Source organism: Rhea pennata, chromosome 5 (assembly GCF_028389875.1).
Source record: "Rhea pennata isolate bPtePen1 chromosome 5, bPtePen1.pri, whole genome shotgun sequence".
NCBI lineage: Eukaryota > Metazoa > Chordata > Aves > Rheiformes > Rheidae > Rhea > Rhea pennata.
Window position 1 is genome coordinate 54,268,460 of NC_084667.1, and position 18,805 is coordinate 54,287,264.

General features: G+C 38.0%; 1 protein-coding gene across 5 annotated transcripts in view; it reads right to left on the reverse strand.

Moving 5' to 3' along the window:
- DICER1 (dicer 1, ribonuclease III) overlaps window positions 1-14,010 on the reverse strand; it is a 67,331-nt gene extending 53,321 nt beyond the window's left edge. For 3 of the 5 annotated variants that reach the window (XM_062576605.1, XM_062576602.1, XM_062576606.1), the window contains exon 1: window positions 7,141-7,242. The gene's annotated coding sequence lies outside the window, so the exon portion shown is untranslated. Of the gene's footprint in view, window positions 1-7,140; window positions 7,243-13,542; window positions 13,603-13,910 lie in introns of those variants that run through there. The other 2 variants (XM_062576604.1, XM_062576603.1) reach the window with 2 other exon arrangements.
- Between the last annotated feature and the right edge of the window lie 4,795 nt (window positions 14,011-18,805).

Below are 18,805 nucleotides of genomic sequence, written 5' to 3' on the forward strand. Positions count from 1 at the left end.
TTAAGCATAAACTATAAATCACAAACTGAAAATATTAGACTAGTATAAAAAATATCAGACTTCCTAAGCTGTCTGATTTCCTATGCCTCCCCTACAAACAGTAAGAAGTAGAAGAATATGTATGGTCATAAATCATTAGGAGGAATGACTAAGCAAGCACAGGAAGTCCCAACAAATACTTCTTTCCACATCTTCAGTTATTTGGCCAGATCTTTTTTTGAGAGTTGCCAACTTATATTCTCTCAAAGTTTTTCAGTAAGTTGCAATGAATTATTTTTGGCTATTTTAATGCATCAATATTCACACTTCAATACTAGACATTCAAATACGTTTATTTTATTGGACATCAGGGGTTCAAAGCTAGTCAGAAGCCTTTAACATTACCTTACAACACTATGAAGCTAGAAGTTTTCTGTAATATTTTCATATCACAAGTTATTTGACTGTTTTCTTCACAAGATAACTGACTTGATCCCAAAATTGATTTTCAGCTATTTTAAAGAATTTATTTGGGGAACAGCTGGTGAGAGGGAAAGCCGAAACCCTCATGTGATTTCTTTAAATGTCCTGATTTTCCTGATCTGCTGAGTAATTTACTCCGATCAGCCACCATAAGAGGATCCTAATTAAAAAAGTAAAAATAACTAATTTAGCAAATTTAACAGCTCTTAGGAAAGCCCAAACATCATCTACTTGTACAAACTCCCTTTTTTACTGAAGAAAAACACCTCTGTAGGTGCCTCAAATGGTGGTCTGAAATCAATATTTATGCTCCTACGCCAATGACTGACAAAACAAATGAGAAAAACCTACAAAATACACCTGGAATGATTTCTCCCCTATTTAAGCTTTTTCTGCTATCTGCTTTCAATTCTTTTCACACTCTGATCAACTATGAAAGACGACAATAGGCCAAATAGAAACATCACATCAGAAGAACTATAAAATGTCCCATTCAATAAAGATCCTCAAATGCAAACAATTACTTTAGTGCCAAACTCCTAAAACTTTACAACTAAGCAGCAATACACTTTCAACACCACCCCTTCCCCCCCCCCAGAAGAAGGAGAAAAAAAAATCCTGAGTCAACCCTTGGTCAATCTTCCACAGTAGCGGAATTAATGCCAAGTGAATAGTTTTTGACTTCATATATTGAATAACAGGTACTTTTGACAGATCCTTCTGGTGGAATATGTATCAGTAAGTATTTTTGGCTAGTACAAGTCCACACTGCAGTTAAGAATCACTTTTACTCCACAGCACAGTCTGCTGCAGCATATTCATATTAGTCTAGTTTTTCAAACAAGCTGGACACATCATGTGGTACACTCATACTGTGTGGCTGAACAAGGAAGCATCCAAGCTGCTGTTCTTTGTTTAATGAAAAAAGTTGCAAAAACTGAAATCCAGTTGTTAGTGTTTTGTTACTACCTACACTCACCATTTCAAAAATGGGGGATATATTTCTACCCTTTACTTTTCAGAACTGGACTGAAGGCTATTTTTGCATATGAGAAAAAAACGTAACCCAGCTATAGAAAGGACAGAGTGGTTCAGACATTAGGGATACTGCGTTTTACTGAATACCACATCACTCCTTTAGTGAATACTGAAGTAGGTTCGAATGAAAGATAATGGAATTTTGCTATAAAATTCAACTTTTTCAATATTGTTAGAATTTGTTCTGTATCTTTGGCTATTCACAGCTGAAAAATAATGTTCTGAGAGTTAAATGGGCCCTCTATATGAAGCAATTGAGGGTTTCTGACACGATCTTGGGTTCTGGAAACAATATAATCAAATTAAAACAGTACTGTACCTGTGAATTAACAGTGCTGCCATGTACAACTCAATTAATATATATCTGTAATACTTTCATTTCCACAACTAGCTTGGATAACCAGCACAGGGGAAAAATAGTTGCAGTGATTCCCTCTCTTCTCAACTGACTGAATTATAAGACTATACTTTAGCATTGCAAAGTGTGATCGTATTGACAGGGCAAAAGATAAAGATGCTAGTTTCATTAGAGCTTTTTTCTAGAGCATATTATTCTAGGTTTCATATTACCTGAAATTACCAGCTCCACAGCACTGGTTACCAAAGAATGATAGTTCTTTGTGATGTCTGACAATTGCATCAGCAGAGCCTGGACTATCTTCCCTTTCTACTGCTGTCCTAAACTTCTATTCTGGATATATTAGGGCCTGTAACATGAAGTAATAGGTTACCAATTACTTTCGCCGCACAAATCCCAGTGATGAAAAAGAGAAGCTAGGAAAAAAAAAAAAAAAAAAAAAAAAAAAAAAAAGAGCAACAACCAGATAAGCAGTAGAATGCATCTCCATCATTTTCAAACTGGGAAAAGAAAACAGATTCACACACGACCTTTTGAAGAAAGTTAAAGGCATTCTTCAGAACTGGGTTAATGTGAGAAAATGCAGTGTTCTACATTTTATGACTCATCCTAGGGCTCACACATCGTAGAAACATTCTGACAGTTTGTTATCTGACCCTTGGGCAGCATTGCAAATACATTATTTTCACTTAGCCATGAGACTGTGTTAGGAGTACTTCCTTGCCTTCGTGTATCCTAATGATGCCCTGCTGTTGCCCAATTCCAGCAGGTCTGACTGATTGAATATGTAGCTCTCCAGAGAACAATCACATTCAGACTCTCTAAAGAAATCCATGAAGCAGCACAGAAGAGGATGGAGGGCACAGCAGCTACAATGAATGCATAAACTTTTAAGCAGCATTAGAAGAAACGTTGCCAGCATTTAAATGTCAAAGAACAATGAAAGCTCAGTCCAGGTACACAGGAATAAAAGGAGAGAAACACATTTCTAGAAGCAAACTAGAACAACATAAATGCAAATAAAATATGGGAAAAGTAGAGGTATTTCTGCTTCAGAAAAGTTACTTATTAAAAAAAAATCTTAAGACACTGAAGAATTTAGTTTAAAAAGCAGGGGAATAGCATTGTAGAGCAAATTAAATCACTCCACCATACTACCCCAACAGAGCAGGTCCAATTAAAGGAAAGGCATTAACATCCCCTAGTTTTTGTATCAGGAAATCTTAGTTTAAGTTACATTTATAAATATGTATCATGCTTTTGAAGTTTTCTTTAGAAAAAAGACTTTATTGATATCGATTATGTTGATATTGATAGTTAATCTACAACTAAATATAGTTTCACATTGAACACTGACCTCTGTTAAGTCAGGAGGCTACCATTGTAGCTATTACAGATATTTACATAATTGCACTGTTTAAGTTAATAATTGGTATACCCGAATATAGAAGAGATGTGTAGAACAGAATGTAAAATAGATTTTTTTCCTGCTCATTGTGCATATTAAGGTGTATTTGTGAAGAATTTAGAACTCCATTAAATGCAATTTTTTGTAAGCTGTACTATTAAACAGAATGTTATATTATGCTGAATAAATATTTAAATATATTTGGCTTTCAGTATCATTAAGTAATCATTTGATTTAATCAGCTATAGTTAATAATATGACTTAATTGACTGTGCATAAGCAGAGCACAGAGATGCCTGAAGATACAGATTATGGACTGGTATGGCTTTCAGAATGCTTTAAAACAGATTACATGCCTACCTTTCAGTGGAGATTAGAAAAACTTCCCACTTCTTTCTCACAACTGCTTTCCCAGCTGTGAACAAATAGCCTAGCTTGGGGAAAACTTCAACCTCTCTTTAATTAAACAGATGAATTACAACACCTCAACGGCATGACAAATGTACTATCATTTGGAAATATGCAAACTTTAGTGTTCTCTATTTTAAAGACTGGGCAGATACTTACTGATTACAGGATATAATTCTAACACGTAAAAACTTCAGAACATTTCAACAGGTAAAAGCATTTTCTCGTAAGTAATTATAACTTATACAAAAGATAGCTATTTTCGTAATTTACAAAGGCTTCAGCAACATCTTTTAAACATATCCTAAAACCAATCAAATCCCAAGTCTAGGCCTCTATCACTTTCCAATATAAAAAGAGGTTCTAACGGATTTTTTAAGGAATATAGTTTTGAAAAACTGGCTGTCCTGTGTAGATCACAGCTTAGAAAAAACAGACTAATCACCTAAAAACCATATTTCATTATAAAAGTAGAAGTGCATTAAACCCTTATGTACAAGCCATCACTCAGAACTGAGTGCTGCCTTGCCACTTTTTTGCAAGAAAGATTAAACAGAATGTATGCAAAGGTTTACCCTATCTTAATTTCACCAGAGTGGCAGTTCATCTTAGCTCTCAAAAAATGTTTCTGGTTGTATAGATAAAAGTTTTCTAAAATATTCATAGAAGAAATATGATATTCCACAATACAGACAAAATACAAGAAAGTCACTTTGTATTTCATCACTGTTCTTCCATTTTCACCCAGCAGTAAGAAAAAAAACCAAAATATATGTATTATCCTCATGTCCGAGTGTCTCCCAGATCACAGCTCAACATGCATTTAAGCTGGCACTGCCATACACACAAGAGCAATACTCTCAATCACTCTTCATCCCACATGCTGCTTCCCACCCCCTGTCACATGCTGGCACAAGTTTTTCCATCTAACTTGTGCAGACCTGGAAATTGACCATAATAGTAAGAAAAATAGTAGCGAAAGAAATCGCACAAAAAGAAAAGTTATTTCTTGCATTAATCAGTTTCCCTAACCTATTTCATCACACAGTTTTAGACACGCTTGCACCAAGAAGGCTTGGCAGCAAATACCACTAGCCAGCATGTATGCAGGTATTATCTTCCTAGACAGGAACGCCAGCTAAAACACTTGTCAAATTACAGCCCAAGACACAGGCTATAAGCTTCAGACCCCTTACAGGAAAAAGGATCTATCATTTTGAGTAGTATCTCCATTATCTTCTCTCTCCTAATTAGCATGCAAAGTTTTAAGGAACAGGAATATTTTATATAAATCTTCTGGTTTTTTCTTTTTATTTAGACCCTATGAACAGTACCATAACAAACTTGTGAATACTCTTGCATTAAGTATTGGCCACAATAATTTAATATGAAACTATTATACATATAATCAAACTAGATCCTAAGCGGAAATGCCTATAAAATCAAACTGATGGATGTAAACCCAAATGGGATACAAAGGTTCAGCCCAGATTAAGTGCTAGACTTCTAACACTGAAAGTCACAGAGTTCATATTTTTTGGATATTCTTGCTCAAAGTTTTACTGCATTTTAATCGCATTTTAACAGTACTTTTTTTTTTTAACTACAGTCAAATTACACCATGAAGATGAATTTAGCCCATTAGAAAAACTAACGGTCTTGAAAATTTGCATAGCCTAATTTTTCCCCCAGTTTTACTCAGAAGACTGAGTAATTAATGTGGCAGAAGGAGTCAAAACTTCATTCAAAAAATCAGGAAATTCCTACTTACAAATCTAACATGTCTGTTCCAGTTAGTTCAACTTCTTCCTTTAGAATTCCCACATAATTATTTAAAAAGACCTCTGTTGTGGACAGTCTGGGGTCCTAAAGCTTTGATTTAAAATTAAGAACTACAAGTCTCTAAATCATATTGGTGATGAAGAGACTAGGATTTTGTGCTTTTGATTTTTAAGTTCAGGACAATGCTTTACCCTTCCCTCCCTGAAGCCTAATCACTTTGAGCCTAAAAACACAAATACACCAGTTACTAAATATAGGTCAGTTTCAGAAAAATGCAAAAACACAAATACACCAATTACTAAATATAGGTCAGTTTCAGAAAAATGCAAACTGCATAAAGGAAAAAAAATGAAGACTTGGGCTATTAAACTTTTATTTGTGTTTGGTTACATTACTGCCTTGGAATACAAACTCATTAGATTTGAGGAAAACAGAAAATGATGCTTTAAAATTTCAAGTGTTTTCTTGCACAGCTCCCTAATTATGAACTACTACTAGATAAGAAAATGGGAGGTTTTAATTTGGATCTAAATTTCCCAAATTTGAAAAATGTAGCCAGAGCGCACACGTTCCATCCTGATTATTATACTTACTAATGGTTACTACTTTTGTTTAAAAACTATCAAAACCTCAGAATATTACTCGCTAAAGAAATGCAGTTAAGTCTAATGAGGTATTTCATTCCATTTTCATAACAGGCTACAAGTTTTCTTATTTTGATCCATGTCCAGTATTTACTCCAGATTCTCATAAAAGAAACCAAGCTTACCAAGCCTGTAACAAAAGCCTAACAATAAGTGAGAAAGTGGAAAGTTGAGAACAAATAATTTAGAAAAATATATTTTAAGTGACAGAAGAGAAACCAATATTCACACAGCAAGCAAGACAATCGTCTGGGAGGAAGCGTTTTGAGATTAGATTTCAAGAGATTGCTGATCCAATTCCTTAGAAATCTAGTGCTAGATGAAGGAGCCCTACTCCTCTCACTGCTGCTTCCTTTCTCTAAACACCTTTGACATTTGTCTGACTTTTTTGGAGAAACAGTTCAGCTACTAAGACATCTTTTTCATTATTATCTTTGGCTACGCAAGATTTCTGCTGGTTTAGTGAGCTGAATTAGCTAACTGAGGGGCTCAGATGACTATTGAGCTGGCATGAAGACAGTAATAGAAACAATTGTCATGATTGTGAAAGCAAAAAGCCATTGGATTACCTACACTGCAGAGAACAAGCAAATCAGATTCAAGAGGCTTTTGACTGTCACTCAAAATAAGACAATAACTTGTCTCTATTGGCAAGTGTTGCTAAACTGTTACAATACATAATACAATAAACTTAAAGTTCAGAGGAATTTCTTGTCGTCTAGTTCAAGACAAACTAACTGAATGCATCAAAAGGAAAGGTCTAATGGCAGCAGACAGCAGTAACAAGATGAACTGGCAGAAGGTTTTAAAAACAGTTTGTAGTTGGCAAACTATATGTTAGCAATATTATTGTCATGAAACCTAAAGCACTTAGCAGAAGTCAGCACCTCCTTCATCATTATGCCAGTCACTACATCTCCTTAAACCATTCAGTATTTCCTTGTAGACCCTTATCCACCGAGATAAAAAAACAGCAAAGAAGAAAAAAAAAGTCAGTAAGCAGTTTTACCAAATCATGAATTCTGTTACTGAAAACTCACCTTCTATTCAGTTTAGGTAACATGTAGTATGGAGAAGACCATTTTCCAGAAGATTCAGTATTAGCAAAACAGGTTTCACATCTCAACTTCTATATAGCAGAGTATTAGCTATCCAAAAAAAAAAAAAAAAAAAAAAAAAACACACACACACACACAGAGAAAATTACTCATCTCCTGGGAGTTCATCATGTATCTTTTCAAGACTCAGAGAGCTCTATGGTACCCATTACTCCATAAAGCCTACACCTGCTCCTCCAGAGTTTTGTTACCTGCCACAGCTCAAGCTCTTTCCTTTCATATCCCGTAACAGAAATTCTAAAGTAACTACTCTAGTCACAGAGGAAAATTTCACTAAACTGAGGTCTTTCTGCTTATACAGAAAAATCAACTGATCTATTCAACATACAAACATGACTTGAATAGACTTGAATACCTGAATGTACATCTGAATTATCAAACTTATAATCCTTGAAAGTATACAAACAGACAGCTTTTTCTTGCAGTAAAGAGTTACAGTTTGCTATATTCCTTTATTCCCCAAACAAAGAAAGCCAGGATGCTGATCTCGATTGTAAGTTCAATACTCTTTGAAGACAATGAGGAAAGGGGGGGGATCTTTTTTTCTTTAAGATCTTTACAAAATAAAGAAAGGGATTTTATTTCATTTTCATATACTGATAGAAAATGCAGGTCTTGCTTAGAATAACTGTAGAAATAATTGAGAAAGGTAGAAGAGGAAAAGGATAACTCCTATGCTCTTATCAAGATACTTCTGCCATTTTTCTCACATGACTGTGAGGCTGATACAGTTCATTACACTGGAAGAAATTATTTATCTCCTGAGGTCAATTTAGTCTCATGTAAACAGAAAAGCATTTTGGTGAAAACAAGCTACACAAGACACACACCCACACACCTTCCTGTGGATTCACAGAACTTAAGACAGTAAGAGGGATTCAAACCAATAAAAAAGTATCCTTTTTCTCACCCCTTTTGCACCTTTATTAGTCACTCAATTTCAAAAATCTTGGAGAACACTAAGACAGCACTGTGTTAGTACAGTAACTAAACGTGATCTTCAGCAACAGGAATAAATCTTTCTTTCAGGATCTCTCACACAGATCAGATCTCTTCTTGACTAATAACTTTATGTAGCAAGCTATAATACAGGCATTTAACTTCGGTAGAAAGATGGAAAAGGTTATAGATCACAAAAAAAGGGAAGAAAAGGCCAAAGCTTTTAGTTATATTGTAAACAGTTTATTTCACTTCAGTGTCCTCTTCCAAAGGCAAACTTACTCACCATGCACAATAAAGTTAAGAAGACAGAAGGATTTGTCTGCTTAGAACAAAAACTCAGGAACTAAAAGTCTTGCTTGAGATTGATCTCAGGAACTAACATTCTTACCATTAAGGATGGTAAGGATGGTCAAATATAAAATTAATGAACATTTCCTAAAGCTACAATTAAGTCAGCCTAAATACATCTAAATATCTTAAGGTATAAATGCAATACACAACACAGTAATTGTCCTTGACACAAGCATCTGCAAGCCAAACTGAAAGGATGGGGGGGGGGGGGGAAAGATACCTGAATTAAGTTGCCAAAACTCTCAGAACCAGGTTTAGCTCTCCTGAATCCTAGATCATGTCTAATCACTAGATCATCTCTTAAGTTTTCAAGCATCTATCAATTACTAAGCAGCTTAGCCTTTAAGTAAACTTTGTTCGTTTGTTCTTAAATAAAAAAATACATTTAAGAAAGTATTTTTAAAAGATTCAGAAGGAAGTTCGTAACAGTACCTATGTGCTTCTATAGTTACTGTGCAAGTAAAGAAAAGAAAACACGGCCAAAGTCACCATATAGAGCCAGTAACAGTTGCAAGAAAGCAGTAAGACATTTGATCTAGATCACAGATAACAAAGCAGACTGCTGTAAACAAAGGAGAAACATGAATTGCAAAGCTAACCAGCCCAGACATGTGGTAATAGCTGGCTATTTGCATACCCCAATCATCTCAATAGTCAAACAAATCAGCTTTAGAAAGCGAGCTCTATTTGTCTCACTTTCTAAGGAAAGGAAATGTATGCTATAAGTAATCAGTTAGATCTAAACCTCCAAACCAGTTTTCATGAAGAAAATAAAAATACTAATTTTCCTGTAAGTTTTCAAGAAAAGTGATTTCCCCCTCCCCTCTCTATCCAGCTTTAATTCACATCTCTGCTGGTAGAAAGGCTGCTACATGGTTGACCTTTTATTAGGAATAAGTGGTTCCAAAAGAGGAGTGGGCACTGGAAAACAGGTTTCAGTAATTCACACTAAGGGTTTTTATTTTTGTGTGTGTACACAACCTGGAGCCAACAGCCGCTCTGCTGCATTCCAGATGTGTGCATGCATGTACTTACTTGGTGAACCCAGGGAAGGAACTGATCCTTTCTGATGGTACATGGGCAGAAACTAATTAAGTCAGGTTACATGAAAATGTTTAAGTACTGAGCCACGACCATAAAGAGGAAAAAGCACATGAAAAGTAACACATTTTTCTACAATACTACTACATACTAGAAAGGATCAAGATAGAACACTTCTGGTTCTACTTCTTGGTAAGAAAGGATGCCAAAAGTAACACCTATACCAAGCAAAACAAGAATAGCAGATTTACCACCGTGTATCCCCTGAAGAAAAAGCTATGACATGAGGGACAAGAGTCCCTTGGCTTCAGAAGTACTCATGTAAGAAGTTGGACAATGTTATCTTTTCCCATTTCTACTAGAGAAAGACATTTCATCATCTCCCACATTCCTTCACAAAAGCAGGCATAACAATGCAAATAAATTTGATAACAGTTTCAGTTTTCTTTCCAAAAGTAGCAGCAGTTTGAAAGTGACAAATATCACAGAAATTTTACTTAGCTAATACAGTTTACAACGAAGAGTAGAAACAACAAGGGAATTTTAGATACAGCTTTCAAACTTGAAAATTTATGACTAAATAGATAAAACAAGCAAGAACCACCAAAATGGACTGCACTCACTCAATAGATTATCACAGCATAAGGTTTTAAATAGGAAGTGTGTGCTCTTTTGTTCTATGGATTAAACCTTTTAGAACAGTTATTTTAATTACATTCCTATGTCTGCCCATCCCCTCAAACAATTACCACAGTTTGAACACCAAGCCTTCAAATCTCAACCCAAGACTGTAGCATCTTCAGCTAAAAACCATATTTTTTACTATGTATCATTTTTTCCTCCATCAGTTTATCACATTTCTTTTATAAAAGTTATGAAAGGCAAAAGGATGAAGAATGAAGTCTGGAGGATGTAAGCAAATCTCATTTTCTCCTCTGCCTCAGTCATCACCATTAGCCTTAAAGGCAGAACGTTCTAATAGCATAGCAATACGTAGAGGTTACTGTTCTACACAATACTAGAGTTATACTTTTACTTTCTTTAAAGGCAGCACCGAAATTTTACTCCTAGGAAGTGGCTATCAGCCTGAAGAAACTACTGTTGAACATATGACAGAGATAGGATATAGACGGTCAGTGGCTGCACAGATAATCACCAGGACATCAAGAAAGTGGAGCACAGGAATCATCTCACTGCCCCATGGATGACACATGTTCAGTATACTCTCTAGTTTGTAGAAAGAAAAAAAACAAACACCAAATCCTTTACTCTCTCACAGAGAATTATGAAATAACCCATTTCAAAAAAAGTTTTAGTGTTCTTGTTTGTATTCTTAGAACATACTATAAAAGATAATGCTTATCATCTGTAAGTATACAATCCACTTCAAAACTGAACTCTTGCTATCAATTACGTTCTACAGTTTATCTGGAAGATAACTCAAATATATCACCCTCTAGTTTACCATATCCACTTTACAAAGTTACTGACTCTTTAAGAAGGATAAACATCCTCTTCTAGTTTGTCTTTGCCACTAATTTTAATTTGGCATTTGGTTACAGAGAGATAAAGGTTTAGTCAGGTTATACTGAAAGGCAACATAGATGAAGCAGGGATACTCAGATTTTATGACCAGGTATGCTAAAGCAACTTTCTGCCACCTATGAACTTTTCCGAAGAATGGGAAACAGCCCTTACAAACAAATCTTTGGGATGGGAAAGACCTACAGAGTTTGAAAACAAACAGACTAACAAACAAACAAAAACAAAAAACAAGAAAACAACAGTTTTTTGAGTCACAGGTTCAGCTTTTTGTTGTTGATATTAATCTTTAAGCTGCAGCACATTAAAGTGTTTCTCAACCAGTGCAATTTATAAAAAAAAAACATTAGAACAATATTGTGTCAGACAAAGCATCTTTCTAGTTTGTTGGCTTCCCTCTACCGGTGACCAATGGAGGACGCCTAGCAAGGAATATAATACCTGGGCAAGCAGTACCACTTCCCACTGACCAGTCACCTTGAAGTTTTCTTTTGTGTTTGATAGTCTCTGATGAACATTTTTCTACAAAAAATTTATTTTGACCTTCATGTGAGCTTTTAGCCTTGCCAATATGCTGTTACAGCAAAGTTTTTTACATTCTACATAGCTAAAATACATCTCCTTTTGTTTGCTTGGAAACTGACAACTACAGAAACCTCAAAAGAAAGGAGAACAGGGAAATCCTAACAACTGCTCCCAACCTGCTTTTTTTCATAACTGTATTTCATACACATCTCTTATTCCTCTTCTGTCATCTCTTTCCTGGCTAAGAAGTTTCAGTCCTTTAACCACACTAGTCAACTTTCTCTCTTCCTTTTCTTAGTCTAACATAACCTTTTGCATATGGAAGAAAGGCACGGAGAAAACATCCAAACTGCATGCAGCATACAAGATAAGAGTCCATCATGGATTTATACAATAGCATATTGATGTCATTTTATTCTCAATTGTCAATTCTAACATTACTTGCACTACTGACGAGTACTGAGCTGTCATTTTCATAGAATCGTATCACACCAAGATAGCTGCATAAATGGCAGCAGCTAATTCAGAGTCTGAACAAATACATACATACATTTAAGTCTTACAGATTAGGAACAAGTAATAACTGGGAGATCATACAGGTGCATGCACCTTCCAGCTGAAAACTTCCAGTAGCATCTTCAAGTCTGTTATACAGTTATACATACTACAACATATCTTGTTAAGATAGACATCAGGAAAGGCCCCTCTTAAGGATTTAGAGAAATAATTCTGGTATAATAAAAACCAATTCCAGCTTGTGCCTGTATCAACTTATACACACAGAAAACACACAAAAACCCTCACTCCCATCTTGCTAAACATCATTTGCACTTCCTTTGCACACCTGCAATAGCTTGGGAATCAAAAACCTCCTTAAAACACAGCACGACACAGTGTAAGTCAAGTTCCTTCAAAGTTAATTCTTAACATTTTATCCCATTTCCTTGAAAGTGGTATCCCCCTTCCAACCTAGCTTTCCACCAGCTGAGCCACTGCATATCTTGAAGTTCAGTATTTCAACATCACGAATACCCAAAACGCATCATCTGAAGCACCATGCATCCTCCAGATTTTTAGTAGCTGAAGTCAGCTGGACTAGTAAGAGGCTTATCTTTTGGAAACAAAGAATATCTGATGTTTTAAGAAATGTCAATACTACAACCTATTTTCTATCTCCTGATGGTTTTCTATATTATCTAACTAGTATCAAATGCCACCACAAAAATATTTGTCTTTATAACCTTTTGCCTATTCGATCTAAAATCGTACAGCACAAAGTATGCCCTCATCACATTGCCACTGTGTTTCTACATTCTATGCAGCCAGGCCTCATTTAAATTGGAAAAGGACGGGGGGGGGGGGGGGGGGAAGAGAAAAAAAAGCAGAGAACTGAAGAGTCTCTTATACCCCCTTAACCGTTCCAAGGGGAAACGCTTTTGCTGCCCTGCATTCCCTGCCCCCCCCCCCCCCCAACACACACACACACACACACAACCCGGCCCAGCAGCTCCGGGCAGCCCCAGGTCGGAGGGGGCAGAGCGCGGGCCGCAAACGCGCAGCGCAGCGGGCCCCGAGCGTGGCGCGGAGACAAAGCCGAGAGGGGCCAGGCGCGGCGGCGCCGGGCGGGCGCTGCCGCCGCCCCACGCGCGGGCCCGGGCCCCGCGGGCAGCGGGAAGTTGCTGCGGCCGCTCCCGGAGGCCGGTGCCGGCGGCGCCCGGGGCAGAGGGGCCCCCGCGGCTGGGGCGGAGGCGGGGCAGGACTAGCCGGGGCCAGGGCGGGGAGGGAGCGCCCGCCGCCATTCCGCCCCTCGGCACGCGGCGCGGCCGCGGCGAGCGCAGGCCGGCGCTGGGCTCCGGCACCCGTGCGCGGCCGCCATGCAGCTCCCGGGGCGAGGGCAGGCGCGCCTGGGCCGCCATCTCCTACCTGCTCGGACGGGTCCCAGCCCGGCGCTCCCCCCACTACAGGCCGCGTCTCATTGTGCTGCCGCCGCCGCCATTTCCCCACCGCCGCCTCCTCACTCCCCCCAACTGTCAGGTTCCTCCATTCACCTGGGCCCGGGATAGCCTCCTCCCCCTCCCTTCCCCCTGCGCTGCCGGCCCTACGCAAACGGAGCACCTCCCTCCCCCACCCCTCCCACCCGTACCAACAGGAGCCGCCCAACGCCCGCAACGCAAGCCCGCTCCGAGAATGTCACCCTGCGCAGCTCACACGCTCCACATCCCCGCGACATGCAAGGAGCCAGGCGATTGGCGGCGAGAGCCGGGTAAAAGGTGAAAGGTTCACAGACTAACCAATGCGGTGGCGAGATACGGCGGCGGTGGAGCAGATGCAGGGTGGTCCAGGGGGCTCACGTGTGCACGCGCTCCGCTTCCCCCGCCGGAGGAGCGCGAGGCGCTCAGGCCCGGTGCCGTGGCGCATGCGCACGCGCGAGGGGCGGCGGGCGGCTCCGCTGAGGCGAGGCCGCGTCCGCCATTTTGGGAGAGAATGAGGCTCTCAAGGGTGGTGAGGGCTGTGGGAATGGCGAGGCTGCTTCCAGGACTTTTTCCTTCCTGCTGAGGCAGGGCTGGGCACGGCGAGCAGGCCTTTTATTTCCGTGGTACTGTTGACATCAAAATCTGGAAGCTGTGTCCTGTAAAAACTGAGGTGAAACTTGCAAGACAGTGAAAGAGCTCTGAACAAATAATCTAAAGTCTAAATTGGATTGCAGTGTAATCAGACTACCAAACATCTGTGTGATAAAAGAGAAGACTCAGTAATAACACCGAAGATTTAGTCAGTGAGGCAGGACATAGGAACTGAATGAGTCAGTTTATAAGAACTAACACATTTGGAGCTGCCTTATAGTCTATTTTAATTTCAAATCCTAGATAATTTAAAACCCCTAGTTCCCACCTCCCATGACGTGACTCGCCAATGCCGTTCTCTTTGTGTCTGGTGAAAAGACTGAAGCCACCTAACAGCGATGCAGCTAAAAATCAAACCTCCAGGCTTGATTACTGCATGACTTATATCCATAGCTACAGCCTTGATCAAATGCTTATTAGGGAAAGTAGTGCGTGCAAGGACAGTAAAGTATTAGGGAAAGTAAGGTTTAAATTTGGAGTCCAAAAGCCCTTGAGCATAATGTAAATCCTGAAACATCAGAGAGATGAAATGCAATAATCACATCCTATTATTGTCTGGCCACATCCCTATGGTGGCAGTTTTATGGAACCAGAGAGGAGTCGTTCTGGTCATCAGTTACAAAAGTCGTGGAGAACAAAATTGCTGCTTCACTCCTGAAGAGCTATGCCTGGAAGTGACCATGAAAAAGCTGGCTCAAACCTGGCTCACATCACAAGATCCTACCCATTGTTCAGCTCATCGTGCTCATCATTTGCAGTGTGTGACATTCAGCTCTGTCTGAATGATCATGTTCAGTAATTATCCTGTTACTCTCTGTGGATTTAATATCTCATCTTTTTTTTTTTTTTTTTCCCTGATGACCTTCTTATCAGGGCTTTGTTTACATTACGAACAAATGAAATCGCTGACCAACTGTGCTACAAGATGCAGATCTGTACTGTTAAGGACCACAGTTTACTATGGCATCATTTTAACTCCTAGATGCAACATTCAGTTTTTCTGCCTAATTTCTCCATGTCCTTCTGTCCTGCACTCATAAGCATATTCAAAAGCACCATCACTTTTGAGTATTACTGTCTGTGCAGGAAAAAAGCATATTTTTCACATACTTTTCTGTAGTGATGGGGGCAATATACACCCTTGAAGCTCAGAAGAACAGACTACAAACCTACGTACAGTGCTAATGAAGAGTCAGGTCTGTGAACTACTCATACATCACTACACCAACAATGTAAAGATTTAGCCACATGTGGGCAATGTGGTCATTCTTGTGCTAGGAAATCTTTAAATAATGTAAATTTACATACCTGGCTCTGCTTTGTCTGCTCCTGGCACCGCCTTTCCCCAGTGGATAGATCGGTTGTATACTGTGTTTCACTGATCCTGTTGGCTTTGCAAAACACTGCAAGCTGTTTCAGGTATTCAGTTATAGCACAAGTTATATTTGTAGTTGTCCAGGTGGACAAGTTAGGACTCTCCTAAGATTACATTTACTTACACAGGGATTGGAGATCCTCCTTATTACCTAATAACAAGACAACAATAAGATCATAAATATAATAAAAACCCATCTTCCTTTTAGGTTGTGCTAAGCACTATGCATATGCAATAGAAGATGTGGCACTGGAGACCCAGCCTTCTTCATTCCATCCCCACTCAGAGATACACTGCCTTCCATAACATAACCATCTGCACTTAAAAAATCAGTATAGGAAGGTGAAGTTGACTGGAGCACTGTAAGGTTTAAACCTTAGTAAAATGATTTCAGGAGAAAAGTGATATTGATGCCTAGAGTATTATCAAATTAAGTGTTTTCTTTACTTGGCTCAAACCTCTGTTGCCATTTGGAACTCTTCTTTTGTAATGCTAATGTTATTAAAGTATTCAGTATTTTTATACCATGCAAGGGGCATCCTTCTGTTTTTATGGATGGAAGAATAATTCTATCCCATGACAAAACCTTAGGAAGAGCAGCAGCTGTTTAGTCTTATCCAGTGGGAGCAGTCAGAACACGTGTCTATATTTCCAATTTTAGCTGAAGTACTGAAGGAAATTGGCATTCTCTAGTATTTCTAATGTAAAATAGAGCAGAAAGAAACCTTTCCTAATCCTTTGCAGGTCATGATTAAATAATTAATTTTATCCAATTCAAGTAGGTTCAAAGAGAAGGCAAGCAGAGTACTTAAAACAGAAAACAATACACATAAATTCCAGAGGAATTCTGGAAGTTATTTTTGTATGAAGAGAAGGGTGTCTTTCTTCCCAGCTACTTCCTCCTTAAGCTTGCTGACAGGTGTTTGTGATTTAAAAGCACAGTTAAGATCAGTCTTTTGCTGTACTTTGTTATTCTATCACTACTATCTTCTCTCCTTTGTAAGGAATGGATATTTAATGTCAACTGCTTGTATTATGATATATAACTGTCAGAGTTTAACTCCAAATTAAAATTTGATTTTTATGTCAATTTCACAAATTTCTGTAAAAGATTTGTAAAGAAAATTAAGGTGAACTCATCAATGTAATACAAAATTCTAAAAATCCCATATATTTCAAACTACTTGACATTCAGTGTTTGATTAAAAAAAACAAACAGGCTGTTGGATGAAATAAATAGAAAATCTCAACTAAAAATCTAGAACAGAATAACTAATTTAAATCCAGAACAGAATAAGTGATAATGCACCAAACTGTAGCAATCCCTATTTCTTTAGAACTGGAAATACTGATAATGGGATAACAATTGTAAGACAAAAACAAGAAAACAGAGACACCCTCTCCCTTCCCTTTTCAAAAAATCCAATCAGTAGGAGATGCTAGGTTTTGCTTCTATTTTTTCATGTGGGATAAGGAAAAAAAACCCTCTTTGTGTTTGGATTAGAAAACAACAAAAATGTCATTTCTGCGAAACTCAATGTTTTACAGTAATTGGCTTTGTTCATACTATAGAATTTTGAAATGATGCCATCAGAAAATAGGTTTTGTGCTTTTTGGTTTGATTTATCCCTCAAGTTCTAAAATGGATTCTGAAGATACAGCTTCCTACAAGTCGATGGTGACCTCTGTTGTTTTCTGCTGTTGATACCAGCTGTGATGCTGTTTTGTCATTACATCACAAACTATTTCAGTAACGTATTTTGAAATAAGCTGACAGTTATCCAGAAACTACTGTAGGTCACAGTGTTGTAAGCAAGTTTCTGGCAAGGCAAGGATGTGACAAATCTGCACCCAGCTTCAGAAAATTTAGCTTGAGACTTTCCTCTCAGCCAGCCCCTTGTCTGGGTATTAGGCGTTTTAGTTCTTAGTTGTAAACTCCTGCAGATACGAGATGGTTACAGACATTTAAACCACCTTGCTAATAGTAGCATCTGTAATGTATTATGAGAAAAAAAATGCAGGTGTGATTATGGAGGAGGAAGTTGGAAGAAAGAACGAACCTTTATTTGAACAAAATTCATTCCTAAAACTGAAGTTGAGATTTAAAAAAGGTGTTAGATTTGCACAAAGTTGGGTCCCCTCTAAGATGTTATTTGCAATCTTTTGTCCCAGCACTTTCACACTTCAATGACCCAGATTTAATAGCTCTAAATAAGGATGTTTTCCCCACTGCAAAAGAGACCTTAATATTTTTAATTGCTTTGGAGTCTTTTTTTTGACTTCTTCAAACTGCTTTTTTACCTTTTCAAATTAATATAAAAATGTGATATCAACTGATTCACTCTTTCAAAAGAAAGAAGAGACTCAGAATTTGATAACTATTCACTAAAAACAATGTTGCTATTTCTTATTGTGGAGAGCCCTTGCTTAGCAGAGGCGTAACTGGAACTCTCTTCCTATCTATTACTGACTTAAAGTTACTTCAGGCAAATCATTTAATTTTTGCATTCCATAAGCAGCTGTATTTCACTGTGACACAGTACAAAAGAAATTAACAAAGATTCCTAATACCCTTGTAAAATACTTTTTAAACTCATTTTTTTTGCCTGAGAATCAGGAAAAATACCATTTTGCAAAGTATAAATGTATTTAGCTGCTACATTTATGCTGATTCTTGCTAACATGCAGATAATATATATCACTAAAGGGATAGATCAGTTCCCGATGGTACAGATCAGCCATAAAAATGTAATGCAAAAATAATCAGTTCAAAGTATTTACAGCAGATGGAGCTATATATTTTGCTTTGATCATATGTCACATCATATTCCAAAGAATGTGTACAGTTTGGCTGGGACAGAGATCTGCCAGCGGTAACATCTAACCAAGAAATGGAATTAGTCACTGGAAGGCATTTCGTAAAATATTGTAGTAAATTGTCCCGGAAATAATCTTTGTAACATTATGACAAACAGCAACTCAAGAAGATTATTGCTTTATATTAGCTGGTTTCATGTTATTGCTATCTTAGCAGAAATCACACCTCAAGTGTAAGATTTTGTTGATATCTGGCCAGCAATTTGAAGGTAGGAGTAGACATACCCCCACTAGCTTTTGTTTATCAATCAGGTAAAATAAGCAGTGGAGATGGATCACAGGTTTCAGTATACATTAGCAAGCAGAATAT